The sequence below is a fragment of the Tympanuchus pallidicinctus genome, unplaced genomic scaffold (genome assembly GCF_026119805.1).
Source record: "Tympanuchus pallidicinctus isolate F22 unplaced genomic scaffold, pur_lepc_1.0 scaffold20, whole genome shotgun sequence".
NCBI classification, from domain to species: domain Eukaryota; kingdom Metazoa; phylum Chordata; class Aves; order Galliformes; family Phasianidae; genus Tympanuchus; species Tympanuchus pallidicinctus.
In genome coordinates this window covers 5,744,701-5,765,535 of record NW_026294722.1, presented here as the reverse complement: position 1 = coordinate 5,765,535, position 20,835 = coordinate 5,744,701, and the positions used below count along the sequence as shown (strand labels likewise).

General features: G+C 46.0%; 1 long non-coding RNA gene across 7 annotated transcripts in view; it reads left to right on the top strand.

Moving 5' to 3' along the window:
• The window catches only part of LOC128080917 (uncharacterized), a 44,393-nt gene extending 30,943 nt beyond the window's left edge, over nucleotides 1–13,450 (top strand). For 3 of the 7 annotated variants that reach the window (XR_008206920.1, XR_008206921.1, XR_008206917.1), the window contains exon 3: nucleotides 3,687–13,450. This is a non-coding gene — a long non-coding RNA (uncharacterized LOC128080917). The remainder of the gene's footprint in view (nucleotides 1–3,686) is intronic. The other 4 variants (XR_008206918.1, XR_008206919.1, XR_008206923.1 and 1 more) reach the window with 4 other exon arrangements.
• The last annotated feature ends 7,385 nt before the right edge of the window (nucleotides 13,451–20,835 follow it).

Genomic DNA, 20,835 nt, shown 5'->3' with positions numbered 1-20,835 from the left:
CCTGGCAAGGCAGCCTTGTGTGTTGGGACACTTTGCTCTGAGCTGGGCTGAAGTAAAGGCTCAGATGTTGCTCGTTCATATTGATTTGCACAAGCAGCCATAAGCCCCCTGCAAAACGATGGAGCATCTCTGCTGCCTCAGTGTCGTGTGTATCAAACTGATGCGACATTAATAATTAAAAATATATATGCTTTTCAAAACTAAAGCACAGGAGAGCAGTTCTTCAGCTGCTCCCTTGCCAGAGATAGCATCTCTTCCTTTGCTTGCTCTCGTAGGTGCTGCTGCAGCACTGAGCTGTGCAAGCCTTGGACATTGCCATGCCTTTATCACTCACTTCTGCCCAGACTCTGTCTTTTCCCATTAGGTGACTGTGCAGAAGTGTGTTCCACGCCTCCTCTCGCTGTGCCTCCATCTCCAAACTGCAATTGGGTTTCTTGGGGTTTAATGGGAACACAGCAACTCTGGTGCATTTAAATAGCTGATTTCTCCACGCCTGATTCAGGTCTTGCCTCCAGTGATATCAGCCTGGCTGCTGCTGAGGGAACATGGCATTCAGTGAAGGAGAAAAGCACTCAGACACATTTGTGGGGCAGGGCTGGCAGGTTTGGATCCCACCTTCCCCATGGTAATGTCCCAGGGCCCTGCTGCTGCCCTTCTCATTTAGCAGACACCCCAAGCTCTGCGCAGCGCTGGCACTGCCAATCGATGCTCGGGCAGTTGTGGCCAGCCCAACTCACCATTCAGTTGAAATTCTAAGGGGCTGCCACCACACTGTGCCTGTGCGTCCTGTGCATTTTTCTTCCCCTGAGACCCCTGTGCCACCCCATGCACAACCCTCCTGACCCAAGGCTGTGCCCCACAGTGGCCGTGCTCTGCCCACCACCCGCACACATCGCTCCTGACCCTGCGTCGCAGGGATAATTCCTGCTGTCACGTCTGACATTTAGCCATCCAGTGACTCTTGCCAGGAAATTGCCATCATTTCAGTTCGGCTCCCAGTTCCTATTCTGATTTATATTTTTGTTTTTATCCAATTTTTCTGACTTGTTTTGGTAGGGTGGACAAAATGTTCTCTCTCAAGACGGATGACAGTTTGCCGATAAGAGGAGCAACTTATCACGAGCAGCTCCAATTCTTTCTCAAATGCTTAGTCTGTTGGAACGGCTTTAAAGCCTAATGCGATATTGTAGGTTAGCCCCAAATCTGCTTCCCCCCCTGTATTTCATACTTTATGACTCCGAACATTGCCCCTTTTAAAACAAAACACTTCAATCTTCTCTACACCATCTACAATTTCTTCCTTCTTTTCCCTCTCTGTTAATTTCACTTTTTAAAACTTATTTTAGGATGGCAAGTAAAATAAACAGTGTGGATGGGTGACCTCTTGGAAGCTCAGTGTCCTTGAGGCTAACTTTAGAAATCATTTGTCACAGGCACAGAAATGTGCACTGCAATCAGAATTAGCTGCCAGATTTTTTTTTTTTTTTCCCAGACAATTATATTGTAATTTGAGTGGCATTCTTGACAATAGTTCAGGTTCTCCAGCCATACCCAGCAAACTGTGCACTGCAAAAAAAAAGTTCTGTCCTATTCTGGTTTAAAAATCCTTTTATTTCAGTATTTTTTGGAAATAAATTAAATAAGTTGTAGAAGAGAGGCAAGGAAACCAAAGAGCTTTGAGCTCTGGAGATGAGCCCAGTAGGCTAGGAGGTTATAATATGATGGGGTTTAGTCCAGCAAAATGGATACTCTACCAGAACTGGGTGAATACTGTGAAATTAGTCATCTGGGCCAGAAAAACTCAGGTTATTTCATGCCCTCAAATAGTCCTCAATTTCTGTGCATACAATTTTGGGGCAAAGCATCAGTATTTATGATATTCGCTAAGAGGAGCAGAAGAAGCGATGACCTGAAATGAAGGATCTCAAGCTGCAAGTCTCAGTCCCATGGGAGTCAGCCCTCCTGGATTTTTGTTCCAAAAGCCTTCAAGGTCTGAAGACACCTGCAGCCAGCACAGTGCCTCTCTTACACACAATTATTACTTGGAAATAGGGATGTGGTGTCTTGCAAGGGCACAATCCGCCCAATTATCGTCTTTCCTCTGCCTTTTTTCATCCTTACATTATAATTTAATGCATCCTGTGAATTCAGATCCCAGTTCAGCAAGGTGCTCGGTCTTTGAACACCGAGGGCACTCCTGAAGTGCCTCAACATTAAGCCCCATCCCACAGGACAGATACTAATTACCTCTCACAGCTTCCATGAAAGATGCAGCATTTTACCTCTGATTCAGAGCATGTCCATAAATATCAGCCCAGCTCACAACCAGGCGATGGTTCTGTGATCTAAATCACAGAGCTGGCCGGGGCTCACCCATGGTTCATCTCTGTACAGGAGGGTGCTGGACCAAAATCTCTGCAGGGCAGGAGGTCCAGAAGACATTATCACATGGTGCAAACAGCAAGGAAGAAATATCCCATCAAGATGCTCAGGATAATCCCATCTCCTCTGGACTCCATCAAGATGCTCAGGATAATCCCATCTCCTCTGGACTCCCAGGGAAGTTCATAGAGAACTCCTGAATGCGTGGGTAAATTTAACTGCAAAACCTAGGAGGATTTCCAACCCTTCAAAGTTTTTTCAGCATTTTGTTTGCCTTTTATTGTCCCAAATAGATTTTTTTTTTTTTTTAATGGCACTGCTCCCTTAGAGAAAGCTATCCTGTACAACACCCTGAAAAGCCCTTTGAGAGCCAGGTGGGCTGTGTGCTGGAAGAAAAAACATCTCCCCACCTTTACAACCCCACAGCAGGTGCTCACCTGAGGGCTCCTTAGTGAAAAGTGGAGAAGTTATCAAACATCAACCAAGTGTGGTGGCTTCAGTGCATGATCCCAGAGATCTCAGCTTCCAGCCATGCTGCCTTACCACTAACTGCGACAGGCTCTTGGTCAAACCTCAGGGAGATGACACCTGGAGGAAAGGGAAAGGTGCTGGGAGTGGGCATACATGGGGAGTCCCTGAGGAAATGCGGGCTGATATGGAGTGACAAAGCTTCAGCAGCTCTTCCAGCACGACAATCCATCTCCAAGGCAGCACCGCCAGCCCCATCCCATAAAGTGCTGGCGGATCGTAGGGGCGAAATGGCGATTTCACCCACTAATTATAAAAACGCCAGCCAAAAAACCTGCACGGGATGATTTCTTGCATTAAACAAATTTTATAGCAGACAGGACTTTTAGCGGCGCTATTTGCAGCCCTGGCCTTTCGCCAGCTCGCTGTCATTAAATCCGCCGATCTTAAGTATCAGCTGCACTTATTCGTAGGGGCTATAAATAAAATGCTGGAAGCCATTAAAGGAGCCTGCTTCCCCTGGCTGTTTGTCACGCCTGCGGACAGACGGACCTCAGGAGTATTTGGGGGAACTTCCCAGCACCGCGGGGCTGAGCGTGGGACTGAGCTTTCCCATGCACGTGGATCTATCTCTCACCCCTGGCTTTGCAAAACCCAGCTTCTTTCTGCTGGTGCAGCCCCTGTGAAAAATGCCCACGGCACTAATGTGTGCCTAATGACCCATGGCCCAGAAATGACTAAGATACAGGAATTAAATTTACGATCAACCTCTCTTTTTTTTTTTCTCTCTTTTTTTTTTTTTTTTTTTCTTTTTTTCCCCCTTGAAACCTTTGAAGCAAAGTTCCTCATCACAGAACTCCATGAAAATCCTTCTCAGCCCCCAGGCAGAGCGGGTGCCTGTGTTCAGCATGGAGGGATATGGCTGTCACCGTGCCAGGTGTGACGTGGGGCTGCATCAGATCGATGGCACAGTCGCGGGAGAACTCACTAGTGATGCCAGGTTTATTTTGGTAAGTGCAAACTAATGAAATTTAGAGGTTTAATAAAAAGAATAGCAACTATCCTTTAGAAACAAAAAGCAAAAGTGAGACGTGCCAAACACATTTCAGAAATGAGAGGGTTGGGCTGTTTCCCAGAAGAGTCTGTGAGTTTTTTGACCATGGTTTGCTCCAGTGATGCTTGCAGCTCTTCACCAGGGACCGGGGCTGTGAGCATTGTTCCACTTCTGTGCCCATCTGTCCTGCATGTGCACAGGGAAAAAGCACTGCACAGGGCTGCAGTGATGCTCACCATGCACTGAGCTGCTACCAGGGACCGTTTATCCCTTTCCCATCATCTGAGTGCTGAGCTGAGATGGGAATTCATTTGTCGTGTTCTGAATTATAAAAGGTGGCAAAGAAATGGTTGTAAAGGCAGCGAAAGGGAAGGAGATGTAACTGCAAGCCCAGAGCAGAGGCATCCCAGCAAATGAAGGTGAGGACCCAGGAGGAGCGCTGTTCACAGGAAAAGACAACCTTGAACATCTCCTAACAGGAAGGATGCATAATTTAGAGCAACCTGGAGGCATTTTGTAGCACGTTTATTTTACAGCCTTATGCTTCCTTCTCTTGTACTTCTTCACTTGCAGATATGCACCCAAACGTTCTGTTAGATGAAAGGAGATGCAGGGGGTTATTTTGAAGAGGGGGTGATGGGCACATCCCAACAATGAGCCCAGTGAGGGCCAGACCTGCAGAACTGCTTTGCTTTGATTTTGCTCTAAAGCAGCTCTTCTCTGCCCATTCTGCATTAAAATGCATCAAATATAAATAAAATCACCCAGACAGGAGAGTTCTTAAAGTCTCTGTTCCGCCCTTGGAGGCAGACAGTTCAGGACCTGCAAGAGCAAGAATGGTTGGATTTTCTGAGGGATATTTTTGTGTGTTTTGTTGCTGTTGTTCACAAAAGCGGGAGATGAGCAGGTGAAAAGAAACCTTCAAACCTCAAACCACAGTGAAGCTGTAAGCCTGCAGGCTAGCTTGTGCAGGTGCCCTAAGCATAGGTCTGCCTCTCTGTTGGCTTTGCCCCCAAATCCGCGGGGTTTGCAAAATCCCAGAAAATCCCCCATAGGCGTGAAAGCAAGAGAGCACAATCCAGATGGTTTTTCCTTGTGGCTCTGGGTGCCTGGGGAGCGGTTGCTGTAGGGCAGAGCTGGGGAATTGGCTGCCAAAAGAATGTGGGAGATCAGACACTGTTGCACAATGGAGTTTTGAATCATTCTACATCCATGATGACCCCAAAATCATAGAATTGTGGGGTTTGGAAGAGGTCACTAAGATCATCTAGTCCAACCATCGCCAGCAAAACTTGTCAGTGCTGTGATCAGCAGAGGTTTTCCCTTCTGCTGTGGTGCTCCTGAGGGCTCTGTGGGCTGTAGCTTTTGGGAGGGATGCTTGGACTGGGTTGGAGAAACAGGCACTGGAAAGCAGTGAGGAAACAGAATTCATTCCACATCCGTCCCCGTCTCTGGCTCTAGGAAGAAAATGATGAGGAGAGAGCTAATGAACACACGAAAGGATGCGAGAAGAACTTTAATTGCCTGTACGGCAGCGCAGGAGGGCTGAGCCATAAAAAAGAGTGGGAACGACTAATTTATGAGTACAAATTCTATCTGGAGAGCATGACTGAAACTTGGGGAGAAAATCCATGTGCCTGGAATATTAAAATCAATAGTTGGAACCTATCTGCAAAAAAAAAAAAAACAAAAAAAAAACAACTGACTGGGCAAAGAAGGTGTAGGAGGGACAATCAATATGAGAAGTGACATTGCTGCCATCCAAGTCACTAGGAGCTCAAGGGAAAGTGACCTGAAGTAAATGGATGACACTGCTCAAATCTCACCAGAAACCAGAAATATTAAAGAAAAATTCCTATACATTGTCCTGGAAAACCTGACCTGGAATGACGTGAATTGGAGGGCTTGTGTTGCCAATTTTGGGAATTTATAGAAGTCGTTGTTAACCAAAATCAGGAGGATTCTCTGCAGGATGGTCTTGACAGCTGAAGAGCTGATCACAGCTCTAAAAACCACTTACAGCCAACATAGAGGGGATGCCATTTCCATCTCATGTGCAGGGCTTAGACAGAACAAAGCCTGAGCTGATAGCAGACACTTTTCAACACTGTAAGCCAGGTCACTTGTAGCATTTTGAAGAGAAAATGTGTGTGATATTTGGCAACTCGTTGTTTAAAAGCACTCTGGCTTTTAGGGCATCTAATGAAATCTCAGAGCTCAGAGAGAGAAGGTTATTCTGGTTAAAGCAGCGACTCGGAGGGGAGGAAGGGGAGGTCTACATTCACACAAAGGGAAAATGTGTTAACCAACAGCAAGCAGAAGGCCGGCAGGTGAGACCTCTGCTAGCAGAGCCGAGAGCAGCAGGGATGTGGTTTTTAGATATCAGTGGCTGAGTGCAGTTGTCTAGACAGAATAGTGGACGATAAAAAGGAAATACATAAAAGGCAGACACTAAATATTTCATTCCTCTAATTTCGGGGGAAAAGCTAAGTAAATTAGCAATGTCACAGAACTATGAGAAATATCTCCAGCTCCAACTCGTGCCCCAAACTCCAAGAGTGCAGCACACCCGAGTGCTGCTGACTTTGTGCCAGCGCAGGAACGTCGCTCGTAATTATAAATCTGATTATCTGATGTTGATTTTGTGAGAAATAATGGAAGAGCTGATAAGGGACTTGATTAATAACAATTTAAGGAGAATAATTAATTACAATCAACATGAGTTAATGGAAAATATATCTTATTAAACGAAATTGATATAATTTTTCAAGAATGTGATTATAGATTTGATTGATTTAGTACATTTCATCAGCACTGTTACGTTTGACTTCTGCAAGGCGTTTGACTTAATGTTGTCTCATTTATTAGGAAGCTAAAACAATGTAAAATCAACACGGCAGGCACTAAACGGATGAAAACCCCACCGATATGTTTAAATGTACGGCTGCGTGCAGACACTCATCACAAGTGGCTGTGTTTCAGTTCATCACTTTTAGCAAAATGGTAGAAAATCAAAACTAATTACAATCAAAGCTTGCTGATGAGTTCGATTTGGATCATGGTGGGGCTGGGGATCAGTGTCCTCCTGAGCCAGATAGAAGCAAAAACCATCCAGTTCAACACACGCGCATACAAATCCACACTTGGGAACTGGAATTTCATGGCATCTGGGGGGAGGAGAGATCCTATAGCACAACACTGGAAGCTCAAACAAATAGCAAAGTGGAATACTTCTGGTGTAACATCTGCTGGGACCCTGCAGCTATTTCTGGTGCCTGCAACTGGAGAAGGATGTTGATGAATGGGAGAGGGCTCCAAGGAGGCACACAAGAATGACTGAAGCGTTGCAAGACATGCCTTATAGTGACAGATTCAAGGACCCCAATGCGCTTAGCTTAACAAAGAGGAGGTTAAGGGATGGTTTAATGACAATCCAGATGTGCTCAGACAGACAGAAATGGAAAGCTCTTCAATCGAGCAGACAGAGCGATAAAAAGAGGCGGTGACTGCAAGCTGACACTGCGAAATTCAGTGGACAGGAGCTGGGACAAGTGCACTCCTTAAATGGACAGAATTATCATCAGAACAACTTCCCAACAAGTATTTTCGCCATCTTTCACCATTTCAAATTCACAGAGGATTTATTTTCATTTTGTTTTTGTGTGTATCTCAGATCCACCAAAGATCACTCTTTAAATGAACACTCAGAGACCCTCAAAGCCTTAATAGGATTCTCCTTCCTTGATTTCCTAACGGCCTTAATTATGAGTACTTAAGACATCACCCCTGAGCACTGAGTGAGACGACTCCCTCCTTTCGGACTGTGATGAACCTCAGTGGTGACTCTCACAGACCCCTCAGCTTTGCAGAGGAATGGCTGTGTGGTTCAGGAGCTGCTGGAATTTCTCCTTTCATGGAAATTCCTCACAAAAGCCCTTGGTGCAGACACCTCTTGGGCATCTCCAGAACTACCCGTTGGCTTCTCCTGGGGCTGGTTTGCAAGCCCTGATGACATCTTACAGTGCAGCTGGGAACAAACAGGTATATTTTATTAATACTATTATTATTAATGTAATATTAATTTGGGCACTAAGACATTATTTCTGGGTTTTCAGGCTCTGAAAATAGCATGAGGGGAGAATTTTCCTTCCAAAGAAATGTGATAGGTGAAAGAGGTCAAATAAGAACTGATACCCAAAAGCAAGAAAATAAAAATTGTTTTATAACCAACTTATATAAAAGGGACTTTATCTTCTCATAATGTCTTTACCTTTAAAAGCAGGCCTTTACCTTATATAAAGGATATAAAAGACATATAATTTGTTATCTTAACCTGTAATGAGATCAGCAAAGATTTTAAGCTCCTCCACAGCCTACTCACTGTTTCACTGTAGTTCATTAATAACTAAACCCATCCCACTGTACATATAAGGCCTCAACTCTGCAGCTTGGAGGCTCTGCTTCATCCCCCTACTGACACGATGGGGCAAATGTGCAAGAGTCCTCTGCTCCAAGCACCACTGAATCCAGCTCTGTGTTGGCCAGCATTGATTTCAGGGTTGGGTCCGGGAACCATGCAGATGCTTTTGAACTGGACAACAACTCAGCTTTTATATTTTATCTGAAGAAGCCTGAACCAGCAGAAATGGTTTTAAAGCTAGGGCAACATCATTATCATACAGATAAACATTACTTTAATGTGGTTCACCATAACAACAGACCATTTATTAAAACACTTCACCATTTAATTTATCCAGCGTTTTATATTGAAGAGTATTTTCATTAGGATTCCACTGCAAAACTAGAGAAGGCATTAAATCATTTAATATACTGACAGCTCACTTAATTTATTTAAGCAGGGGACTCTAATTTAAAAAAGCAGACCTTATACAGTGCCCTATCTTTTCAGTTCTGGCATGCAAGGTCCTATTAATTTCAGGGTAGGGTGTTACATTAAATCAACTTGAGATCCCACCGTGTGCTTTCCTTTGGTCAGCAGCCCTCTATATTACTGCACTGCCAGAGCTGCCTGCAGGAACCTCTCTTGATGCACAACATCCTTGCTCCATCCCTCTTGCTGCTGCTAATGCCCGTGAGCATCTCACCTTTTGCAGCCCATGGTTGAGGGATCAGCAGGGAAGAAGAAAGCCCTGAGATTCTTGGTGAAGTCTTCCATTTAACTCCTGTTAGTTGGGATTTAGAAATGCCTCTTGGCTTCGGAGCACTTGGTGAAGCCTGGGAGAATCACTGAAACTTACTCCTATCTCAGTTTGCACTGACTTAGCAAGAAATGTGCAGTTATCACAGAGTCATGGAATGTTTTGCGTTGGAAGGGATCAGCCCATCTGGAAAACTACTGTTGTTCCCACATTTGTCATAATAAACGGAGGAGAAGAATATTGTTACCTGTGCCAAAGCCCTGGGTGACTCTGGGGTGCCTGATGGCCACTGGTTTCACTGCTGTCCAAGACCGGTTTTGAAGCAAACCCTTGGAAACAACAGCAGATTGTCAATAGCATGTGGGACATTATTAATAAACACTAGGGAGCTTGATATGATCTGGCAAAAGCAGCACAATGAAAACAGGTACCAAAAGAAGGATGGAGAGAAAAGGAAGTGATCTGAACAGGGTGTTTAATGACTCACCAGGCTGCGAAGCGCAGTGGAGAGCAGGGATGGAATAGAAAACATTTTAATTAATTCAGCATGCGCACCCTTAGAAGGCTCAGCTCCCCATTCCCCAGCAATATTTGACCCACCCGAAGATACTGATCACACCGAAAATAATAACCAGTAAGTAATAATAATAGTAATAATAGGAAGAGCAAGACCCTCATCTCCAATTCATATTTATAATCCAGCAAATATCTCACCTAAATCCGGAAGATTTATGGGTTTGCATCTATAATTAATATCCCTCCTTAAGCAAGGAAGGGTATATTTTCATAAAAATAAATCTGGTGCTCTAGACTGGATTTGGAAAACTAATATTTAAATCCCCAGCAAGAGATGGTTATTGATCACATATATGTGTCTACAACAGAGACACACCATGCACATATAGAGAGCAAGAAAATTGCATATTTATGTTTAGAATAAACAGATAAAATTTCTATTTTAAATGCAATAGATGAAATTTAAGCAGGAAAAAGGAGGAAGATGGGCAGCTCCGAACTGCCCGTTTCCCAAAGATTCAATTTGCATTAGGCCTGCTGCTAACGGCGGGGCTGCAGTGGGCGCCAAGATGCATAAAGGACCTCGAGACAAAGCAATCGATCTTGTTCTAGCTTTATGAGCAAAATAAACAGTTGGGCTGATATAACAGCAGAAGGGTCAAGCAGAGCCAGGACTAATGAAGTGACTCACAGGAGCTCAACATTTAAAAAGCCTTCCTGTTCTCCATCCTCCCTTGTGGGGTACCTGCATCTCCCCTAAATCCCACAGGTGAGTAACAGCAGAGCACCAGCTGAACTTGGAGCTTGCTCGATGCCTCAGCATGCCCTGAGCAATGAGAAAGGTCTGGCCAAGGCAAGCTCTGCCTCAGCTCAACAGAACCTTGCAGGCAGCTGTATAAGTTGCACGAGGGAAGGGACAGACTGGATATTATGAAAAATTTCCTCTCAGAAAGATTAGTGATGCAGTGGCACAGCTGCCCAGGGGGGTGGTAGGGTTTGGTAGGGTCACTGTCCCTGGAGGTGTTCTGGAACATGGAGATGTGGCACTGAGAGACGTGGGCAGTGGGCACGGCGGGGCGGGCTGGGGTTGGACTTGGGGATCTCAGAGCTCTCTTCCAATCTTAATGGTGCTATGACTCATGATTCTACGATTTAGGGGTCACCTCACTTCCTGCACAGTATCTACATCCAAATTTCGTTTTTTTTCTTCTGCTCTTTTTACCTCCTCAGGTTTCTTTTCACTTCCCAGAGCTGCAGCTAGCAGAATGGGAATGTGCCAGGTGAGCAGTTGAAACACAACTAGAAAAGAACAACTCCTCTGGTGCAAGCATGGATTTAGATGAAAAATACTGAATTACTGGAAATCTAAATGTAGGCACTGTTTCAAGGTCAGGAGACTGAGCGTCACCTCACTCAGTGGTGCACTTTCCAACAGAGGTAAAGCACTTCTGCTGTCCTGGATCCAAAGTAAAGTTATGAGCAGAGCCCAGACGCTTGTATTTATGTTGTCCTAAGCTGTATAATGACTCTATTTCACAGAGATTTTAATTATTCATGGTTAAATACTATGCATCCAAAAAAAAAATCCCTTATGCAGGCAGTTGTTGAAGGAGTTGGTGAGGGACCGTGTGCCTCACAGCATGGGAGTGGGCACAGAGGGAGCTTCTTTCCCCCAAATGATAGACTTTGAGAAGTGCTATGGCACTGGCAGAAGGAAGGAGAAAAATGCCATAGAGGATGTGGGTGCCTTGCCCCTCTAGCCTGCGGCCATGAGATGTGGAATACATCCAGGATCACATCTCTGGAAGGTTAAATGCAGGCAGCCCATGGGCTCGGGAAGCTGCAGGCAGTGTGGGGTATTAGCCAAGGCACAGCTTTGCTGCAACCTCGTTTTCATGATTTAACGTTACTGCTGTAAATAATTGATACTAATGTAAGTGAGATAAGAGACAGACTGTCTGTGGGCCAAGAGGAAGTGGATCCTGGTGACATCCACCCAAAAATGTGCTTGCAGATTTGGCTGAAGTGAAAGCTCTGAAAAGCCAAACACCTGATCTGAGAGGCAGGGAAGGGAAAAGGGATAGGAAAGGCAAGCTAGATCAACTCATAGGACTCCCATTTTTCCAATGAATGCTCCCTGTATCAGTTCCTTCAACAAGCCAACATCAGCATCACCTATCGCTGGTTAGTTTGCCAAAGTTTGCTCTTGCATTTGTCCTTAAGACATGTTCATGCATTGTCAGACGTGAACCTGGGTGGATATGGGCATGATTTAAAGAACCAGCATTTTGTAAGAAGGTTCAAATGCATCCATCCTCATCAGAGAGAAGAGAACCCTAGAGTGCTCGATATACCTTATGCCTTTGGCTGTGGTCATCTACAAATCAGCTGAGCACCAGGTAGGAGATATCCAGCATCTCAGTCTTTGGAACTGGAGATGGATAATTACCCATTTGGTTCAGTGAGGACAGATATGAGCCAGGCAATGGATTCAGCACTACGGAAACCCACCTGAGCATGGGACGAATGGGCCATGATGGGACTGGAGTTGAGGATATCCCTGCTGGGAGCCTCCTGGGGACATTGAACTGCAGTGGGCTCTAAATCCCAGTGTTGATGCTGCTCTTGGCATTTCCCATCCCTGAGCAGCCAGCATGATGTCACACCGGCTTTGATCCTGCCTAGCACATAGAAAAAGAGATAATGCCATCTGAAAAAAAAAAAAAAAAAAAGGAAAATGGTGTGGAGCCATCCTTAAAGCTCCCTGCTAAACTTTCTGCTGCATCACCACCTTCACATAACCCCTGTGTTTCTCCCCAGCTCAAGGACCTTCCCTTACCCTCAGTGTAAGGTAAGCGTGCCTAATGGCTTTAAATTGCAGGAGGATGCCACAAAGGATTGCAAGAAATCTGCAGAGCCCATTCCTTCATTGTGAACGATTTCCTTGTAGAGGCAGCAGGTCACTCTTAGGGCAGGTAGGTTTGTCGCATGCGCGTCCCTAAGGCCATGACTACACATTACTCTGGTGCACAGATATGCAGAGCTCTGACGTTGTGTTTTTTTTCTTTCTAAATACCTCTTAGCCAAGTGATTTGAGCCAGAAAGCTGGAGGAAAATTGCCATTTGGAAAATGCATAGAAAGAGCAGCATTCACTCATGAGTGACACAGCTGGAGACAGCTAGCGAGACTTTCTCATCTCTAACATGACTTTATGATTCAGTGAATAATGCATATTAGCATAGTACTAACTAAAAAAATCCATACTCATCATTTACTATTAATTAGTTATCAACATTATCCTATTATTAATTATTAACATTTACACTATCAGCCCCCAGCTGACTGATAGCTTAAAATCTTGCATAAAGATTGTTACAACAATGCTACATTGCATCCCATAACATACTTTGCAGTCAGCTTGTCATATCCCCATCTATAAAGCTTTTTACTAATGCACTCTACAACAGATCTTACAGTACACGGATGAGGAATGTGGCTACACCCAGCAATAATTCCATTAATTATGAATAAAGCATTTACAAATGACATCCTTATTTAAAAACGGTGATGAACTCATTTTGTTTTAACGTGGAAGTGCTGTGTTATCTGTAATTCTGTAAAAAGCAGTGCTGGCAGCATGGGACAGGGAGAGGGGCCCAGAGCTCATCTTTACATCATAAAGGAAAGAAATAAAATAAAATGAACAGAAGGAAATCATTGACAAACAACAAAACTTTGGGATAAAGCTGACCAAACTCCAACCTGATGGGTGGAAGGGATGTTTTAAGGTGCCGTGAAGAGCTAGAAGGCATTATTCAGTGACCTTGCATTGTGATTGTGTCAATAAAACTCTCTCCGCGTTACCAGCAAGGCTGTTTCCATGCTTTCTCTCACTTGTGATGTTTTCAGCTGGCTGGCAGCTCCCCAACACTCGTTAGCTGCATAGGGTTTGTCTTTGCAGCATCTCGGTACTGTTTGGTCCTGAAGGCTTCCTGAGATGGCAGAATATTTATTGCATCCCATATTTCACTGGGGATACTTACGTCAAGAGGCTATAAATACGTTACTCTTCCGAGTTTACATAAGGGATACAAAGTGAGTAGCCAAGTTTACAGTCTGGGCTCTGTTAGCGTGGGGTCTGTTCTTCCTCATATCCATCTCTGTTGTTTGAAATAATTTGCCAGATTAATGCTGGGAGAGATTTTTGACTCACTGGTCGCTCCTGAGCGCAGCAGTCGTGTTCAGGTTATTCCACGTACTACAGAAGCCAGGTTCATTTAGCCTTGCATCCTTTTTGGTATTAAAGCCATGAATATTGATGCTGGCTGTAGCTTTAAAGTGAGAGCCATGATCCAAGAGCTCCTTATCCCAAGGTTCACACATCTAAGTGTATGCCCACTAGGGATGCCAAAAGCCTGAGAACCCTTTGCATGCTCTCTTTCAGTGCCTCATTCTGATGCTCACGAGTGACCCTTGCATGTACAACATATCACACCTGCAGAGACCTTTCCCCAGATTCCCAAGCCAATAAGTGATAAAAACAGAATATATGGTGGTTACAGTCAGCACTGCTAAAGGGCCCTTCTGCAGCACCCCTCCCAGCCTAAGGAAGAGCAGGAAACCTCTATCACAGGTCTGCTAGTGTCAGATCTGAATGTTAGTGGCCCTGCCTGTGGCAGGAGAGTTGGAACTTGATGATCGCTGGGGGTCCCTTCCAACTCAAGCCATTCTATGATTCCTGATGCTTCTTCAAACCACGAGCACGTTAGTGTTCAACTGTAGGAGTTATTTATTGAGGCTTTGGCTGTTTGCAGCAGTGGCTGGGGAGAAGTTCTGCAGTTATCAAAAACCTATTTCCTGCACCGTCACAAATAAAACAGCAGCCCCCCTCCGAAAAGCCGAGCACAACATTTACATTTTAATCTCCCTACACACTTTGGTTTCTGACAAACAGTGTTTTTCAGTGCATGTGTTACAGTGGGGATGCAGGAGAAGGCATCACAGCCCAGGAGGGATTGTGGGTGGCTTTGTGAGCAAAGGATGTGACCCTTCAGGAAGGAAAGCAATATCACCACAAAAACCAGTGGTGCACAGTCATCCAGCACTGCATGATGCTATGCATGTGTAAAACAGGGCTGGGCTGGAAAAGCAGGCAGCCCTGTGCTGCTACCCATCCTACAGTCACCCCTGGAACTCTCAACTCACTGCCTGCTTGGATTCCTGCCTGCAGGACAGTTGGTGCAGAGCGGAGATGCTTTCGGCACCCCAGCACCCCGGTTTGCTGTCTGGTGATGAGAGCATCTCCTTCCCTGCTTAACGCTGGAGCTGAGATCCTGCACTGCCTCCATAGAACTGCTGCAGCAGGATATGAATTATGGATGCAATGAAAAATCCCAGCGCAGTGCACAGAGGGAATATGCAAAGTGCAAAGCAATCACCTCTGCGCGATGCACGAGCATTGCCACACGCTGCCATTGGATGCCCAAAAACTGTACCCCAGCACGACCTGCACCTCCTTCATCCTGAAGGCACTGGGATGCCCTCCTCCTGAGCACACTAGGGCTGAAAATGAGGACACCTATCACATGAAAAACACCTCTTTACATATTGTGGAGGCACTCAGGGCACTGGATGGGCCTCACTGCGTTCACAGGCATCCAGGGGACGGGTGTCTGCTCTCCATGGGTAACAGCTTGCCCTTGGGAGCTCTGGCAGAACCTCACCTGGAGCCAAGGAGCACGCATGTGTTGCTTGCATCCTCCTGTCAGAGCCGTTGCTGCTGGAACGGAGAAGTGTGGGATAGTGCTCCCCAGACAGACTTTAGGAGGCTGCAGTGTGTGGAAGCTCTTCTCATAACTTTTCTTTCAGAAGGCTTCTCCTTTTCGTTTCTTTTAATTTTCAAATGCTCCGATTCCTCCCCTTGAAGCACAGCTCTTTGCCTCTGTACACCATCTCATAGCACGCTGCAGAAGTGTTGCCACTTTTCAGAGCCATTTCTGAGCATGCAATATCAACATCTGTGCTAAAAGCAAGCCAGAATTTTTCCCTGAAGCAATATTTTGCTTGGCATTATTGTTCCTTTTTCTTTTTAATGGTTTGCTTGTCATGGGGACTCCTCAGCCTCTTGTACTCGGGAAATGCAGAATGCTGCTCCATTCCCTGCTACAAGCAGGAGCCAGCAGTGAGCACAGCAGTGATGCTCCCGTCCATCCCACCGTGCCAGAAGGTTGAGGAAATGCCTTGGGTCATTTAGGGCCCCAATTAGTTGCAACAACCCTCCATGAATGGCACTGTTAACTCTTGTTCCTCGTGTTAAAGAAGTTACGAGTATTACTTAGTGGCCACTAAAATTATACAGCACTGCAGCACCACGTTTGCTGCTGTGTGCTCACCCTCTTTAAATGCCACAACCAGGCATGGGATAGATGGGAGGCACATGAGCATCCCTGAAACCTGGCTGCTGGCTCTGCCCAGGCTGCAGCTGACAGTCACAAAGAAGCAAGTGCAGTGAAGAGTTCTTTCTGCCTGGGGGAGAGCACTGAGGTGCTGCTATCTCTGGCTCAGTGTCAGCTGCAGGGATCACTGTTCCCAGGGCAGGCTGCAGGATGCTATGGAGCTGGAGACTGTTTTCATAGAATCATTAAGGTTAGAAAAGACCTCTAATGCCATAATGTCCAATCCCAATCCATCCCACAATGACCACTAATGTCCCTCTGTGCCACATTTACCACTTTCTTAACACCTCCAGGGACGGTGACCCCACCACCTCCCTGGGCAGCTGTGCCAATGCATGACTTCTCCTTCTGAGTAGAAATTTCTCCTGATATCCAGCCTGACCAGGATCAGATGGAGGATGGTTGAAAAGGAAAAAGAACGATCAGTAATAGGGATCTATAGCACCTCCATCTGTAAAGAGTATGACCAGTTCTCAGCTCCCAGAAGCTAAAACAGGACTGATGTATAAAGTCCACTTTGGCTTCTTCCTGGTTTGTGTCTCTTGACACTTTGCAAAATCTTCAGGATGTCAGGACGAAGCTCTGCTCTCCTGTACATGTATCCTTGAAGGATTTCACAGCAGTAGCAATGTCTGACAGCACTCTCACTGCAGCTGCAGGGCAGTGAGCAGCAACACAGTTTTGCCTTCTCTGCTGGCAATCTGCAGCTTTCTGGGAAATTATCTTCTCCCCCACCATCCTGCCCAGCACACAGCTGGTTGGCAGAGCTAATTGATTGGTGTTTGTACAGGCTTTTGGGTTTCTCCTGTTAAGTAGGTGTTAAATCTCATTATTATTATTATTATCTTCTGTCATAAGCACAGTGATGAACGTTCCCCTGTGCACATACTTAAACTACCCAGTGTGGGCTGCCTTGTTCTTAATTTTGATTATTTTAAGAAGTCTTTTAGCACATCAAATAGCCTTGGTGGATAAAGATTTATAGCAAAGCCTTGGGAGCTGTCAGAGTAATGTTTGTCTAGCAGCAAAAACTTAACCTCCTCTTAGATCTCTTTCCTGCTTTGTCCCACACTTCTCCATGTGATGAAGAGATGCTGAGGCGTTGCTGGGTGCAGCTCTTGGGATGAAGGAGATGTGCTGTCAGTCCTTTTATTTTTGATCCCATCTGAGTGTGTCACTCAGATGTCTTGAATCAAAGAGGGTGAGAAGGTGCCTTAAACTGCTGTGATTGGAAACTTCAAACTCACTGTGTCTTCTAGACGCTAAGTAAATGGCTGGTGGGCTCTTGTAAATCACAGCATTTCTAAATATACCAGAGAGTCTCTCTGCCAAGATGCTGATGAACACTGTGTCTGTTCCTATTGACTTCTTTTCCCCCTTCAGATTACTTTTGCTTTGAATAATTTCAAATCATAATGTAAAAGAAAAAAAAACCACAGGACTCTTAACGAGACTCACTGATGCTGTGATTAATGAAAACGTAATGAGAGCTACCATGCAGCCATTACAAACCAGTTAACTAATTAGTCTAATCACAGAGGTGGAAATAATTAAAAGACCGTAAAGTAGAGGTAGCCTAATAACAGCATTTTCCTCTGACCCAGAAGTGAAGAGAGAAGGATGCTCTGTTCTATCTGGTTTACTGGGTCAGTGCCAGGAAGAGTGGGGAGCGAAGGGCCTGGAAGAACTGCAGTGCCTGGGCCAGATCAGCCAGGGAAAACAGAGCAGCCCTTACACCACCCTAAGCCAGACTGCAGCAGAGTCCCCAGCTGCTTGAGATGGGTGCTTGTAAGGTAGGATCGGTCTGCACTGGAGAGGAGCACCCTGAAACCCTGCCCTACTTTTGCAAAGGTCTTCCAGCCTGGGCTGCTAATGAGAGGCACAGGGCAATGTGCAGAACTGGCTCTCACCCCGTAATTAGCAGTGACCTACCTCTCACTGCTGGATGGAATGGCTCCGTTTGATGGGCTGTAAAAAATCCTAACCGGTAATTTTCCAGTTGGGATGGGTCATGGTTATGGCCATCTCCATTGGCTCTTATCATTTCTGCCACGGGTTTGTGCTCATTCCATTTGACCTGAGTATAATGAGCAAAGAAGAACAAAGGAGCTGCAGGCACATAATCAACGATCATGTGCTGAAGTTGATGAATCCGCCAAGACTGCTAAGTGGCTCCTCATCAGCTATTCACGTGCTGGGAGCCATCTTTATTTGCTCTTCGTTTGTGAGTCTGTTTTTACAGGTCTGTTTAGGGGGTGGGTGAGTGGATGGAGGCAACCACCACTCTCAGGTAATGACTGAAAAATCAAACCGTGACACCAAGTTGGCAGGGAAATGAAAAGAAGAAATGATGCCATGTCATTTAGAGAAGGAAGAAATAATTTTCCACGGTGACAGCTCTGGTGGGAGGCAGAACTTTATCTCCCTGCATCTCAGATGAAGCATCACAGCAGTAGCACTGTCTCTGCTTTCGTGTTACCAGAGTGTCTCTTCATTAACTTTATTTTATTTGCTGTAGCTGCAAACATGATTTCAAGGGTAGGAGCAGGGCCTGTCCTACTGGGAAGATTTGCAGGATGAAATGCAATCCCAGGACATCCCACTTGCATCCTCTAGCTGTGGCATTGCTGCAGAAGGAGAGATGTGTCTGGGGATCCATGCTGCATGCCATTGACTGCCCAATTTCTTATGTCCCAGCACCTCTTCTTTTTCAATCTGAACATGTGGGTGAGCAGCACACCTGTCCCAGGGCTCTGTTCCAGCTGAAGCTGTTTCCTGCTGCAGGCTGTGTGGGTTCAGCAGCACACTACTCCAGGAAAGCAGTTTTGTACAAACAGCAACACACAGGCTTGCGCTGCGGGTGTTTGCAAACAGCTGATCTGAGAGATTGCTTTTTTTTTTTTTCTCCTTGTGCTTTTGACCTTATTTGCTGAAAATGAAACATCATGTAACCTTCCAGGAAATACCACGAATCTTCGATCTGACATGAGAACATAAATCTCCAGTGTGTGTGGATCAGTTCCAGTCAGGTTTTCAGGTTTCAGCTAGATCAGAATGCAATGGGAGCATCCCAAATCAGGGCTAGCACCTGAGCTCCACACCTGTCCTGTCTTTGGAACAGCAGTCCCATGGCGCTGCTTGCTGCCCATGGACCTGGCTTGTTTTCCATTCATTCTTTGTAGAAAGAATGGGATTTCTTGCACCTGAATTGCTGTAACTGTGTGCAGTTTTAATGGGATGGGTGCAAGTCTTCCCTCCCTGCTCTGGCTGAAAGAAAGCACTGCCTCACAGCTCTGAGCAGCCCCCATTCCCACAGCCATCTCGGGGAGCAGAAGGTTCTCCTGCTGCTGAGAACTGGGGCTCTGCAGCCCCGACCACACAAGGACGTGAGGGGAGGACGCAGAGGATGCCTGTGGTTTCCTGTCCGGTCCGTGCAGGCTGTTCAGTGCACAGGGCCTTAGCAGCAGTGAGGGTTATTTGAAGGTCAGAAGTTGCTTGTGTGAGAATGCAGCCCTGCTGCACGGCTTTTTTTGGCAGCTGCTCGGTGAGAGCACTGTTTTGCTGGAGACGTGCATGCCTCCATCCCAAGATACCAGCATTCTGTGGGGACACATCCAGAGATGTGCAGGGCATTACTTTGTGCCTTATCCCGGAGTAGGGAACCCCCACACCCTGCCAGATCCAAGGAATGATTCAGAGATCTCTTTACATTTTGACGCCTTTTCCTCTGCATCAGGTCTGTGGCAATCCTACAGATTCACAGAACCCACTGTGAGAACAGTACCACGCACCACCATCCCCCCCTCCCCTTCCCCACACCCCTTCCTGCAAAAAGCAACTGAAACCTGCATTTTTATTTATTTATTTTAATAGGACGACCTTTCCTTGTTTCTCCACTAGATGGGAGAGTGAGACCGGTCTAACAATCTGCCCGTCTTTATCCTGACAGGAATACAAGGAGGGAGACGAAGAATGTAGGAATGCACTCAAGTCAGCTCTTGGGTGTGAGGGCACATCCTGCACGTTCTCTGCCCTTGGAAACGGTGTGGATAACCCTAAAAATGCATGTTGAGCCGAGTTACAGGCTAACCCCAAAAGTGCATGGCTGTGGAGGACCAGTGCTTGCTGGGGGATTCCCTCAGTGTCAACTCCTCTGCCCTCATCCAAGGAGGAATCAGGTACGCAAAGGTTAGATCACAGAATTATAGGGTCATTTTGGTTGGAATAGAGCATCAGGATCCCCAAGTCCAGCCCCAGCCCACCCCACTGTGCCCACTGCCCACATCTCTCAGTGCCACATCTCCACAGTGCTTGAACACCTCCAGGGATGATGACTCCACCACTCCCTGGTTGGTGTGCCAGCTGTGCCACTGCAGCACAGCTCTTTCAGAGAAGATATTTTTCCTAACATCCAACTGAACTCCCCTGTGCAACTGAAGGTGTATTCTTGGGGTGAAACACTTCTTGGCTATCCACATCCCAGGGAATCAGTTGACCCCCCTCCCCCCAACATTACTTTGGGAGCAAAAGAATCACACCCCGTTTTCTCCTCCTTTTCTCCAATGCCTTTCTCTTCCAGGATTGTTGCATCATAATGCTCACGGCAGTAACGTTTCTTTCTGCAAAGATTAAAAATGTGCTGATGCAACAGCTGCACTTGCAGGAGGGGAATTTGTGGCCCCATCTGACACCGGCAGCTGCACGCAGAGGATGCCCTGTGGCATTCATGCTTTGCTAAATTTACTTTCACTGCAGCATTTCCCATCTCCTGAGGCATTGCCTGAGCTTCTACCGGAACTG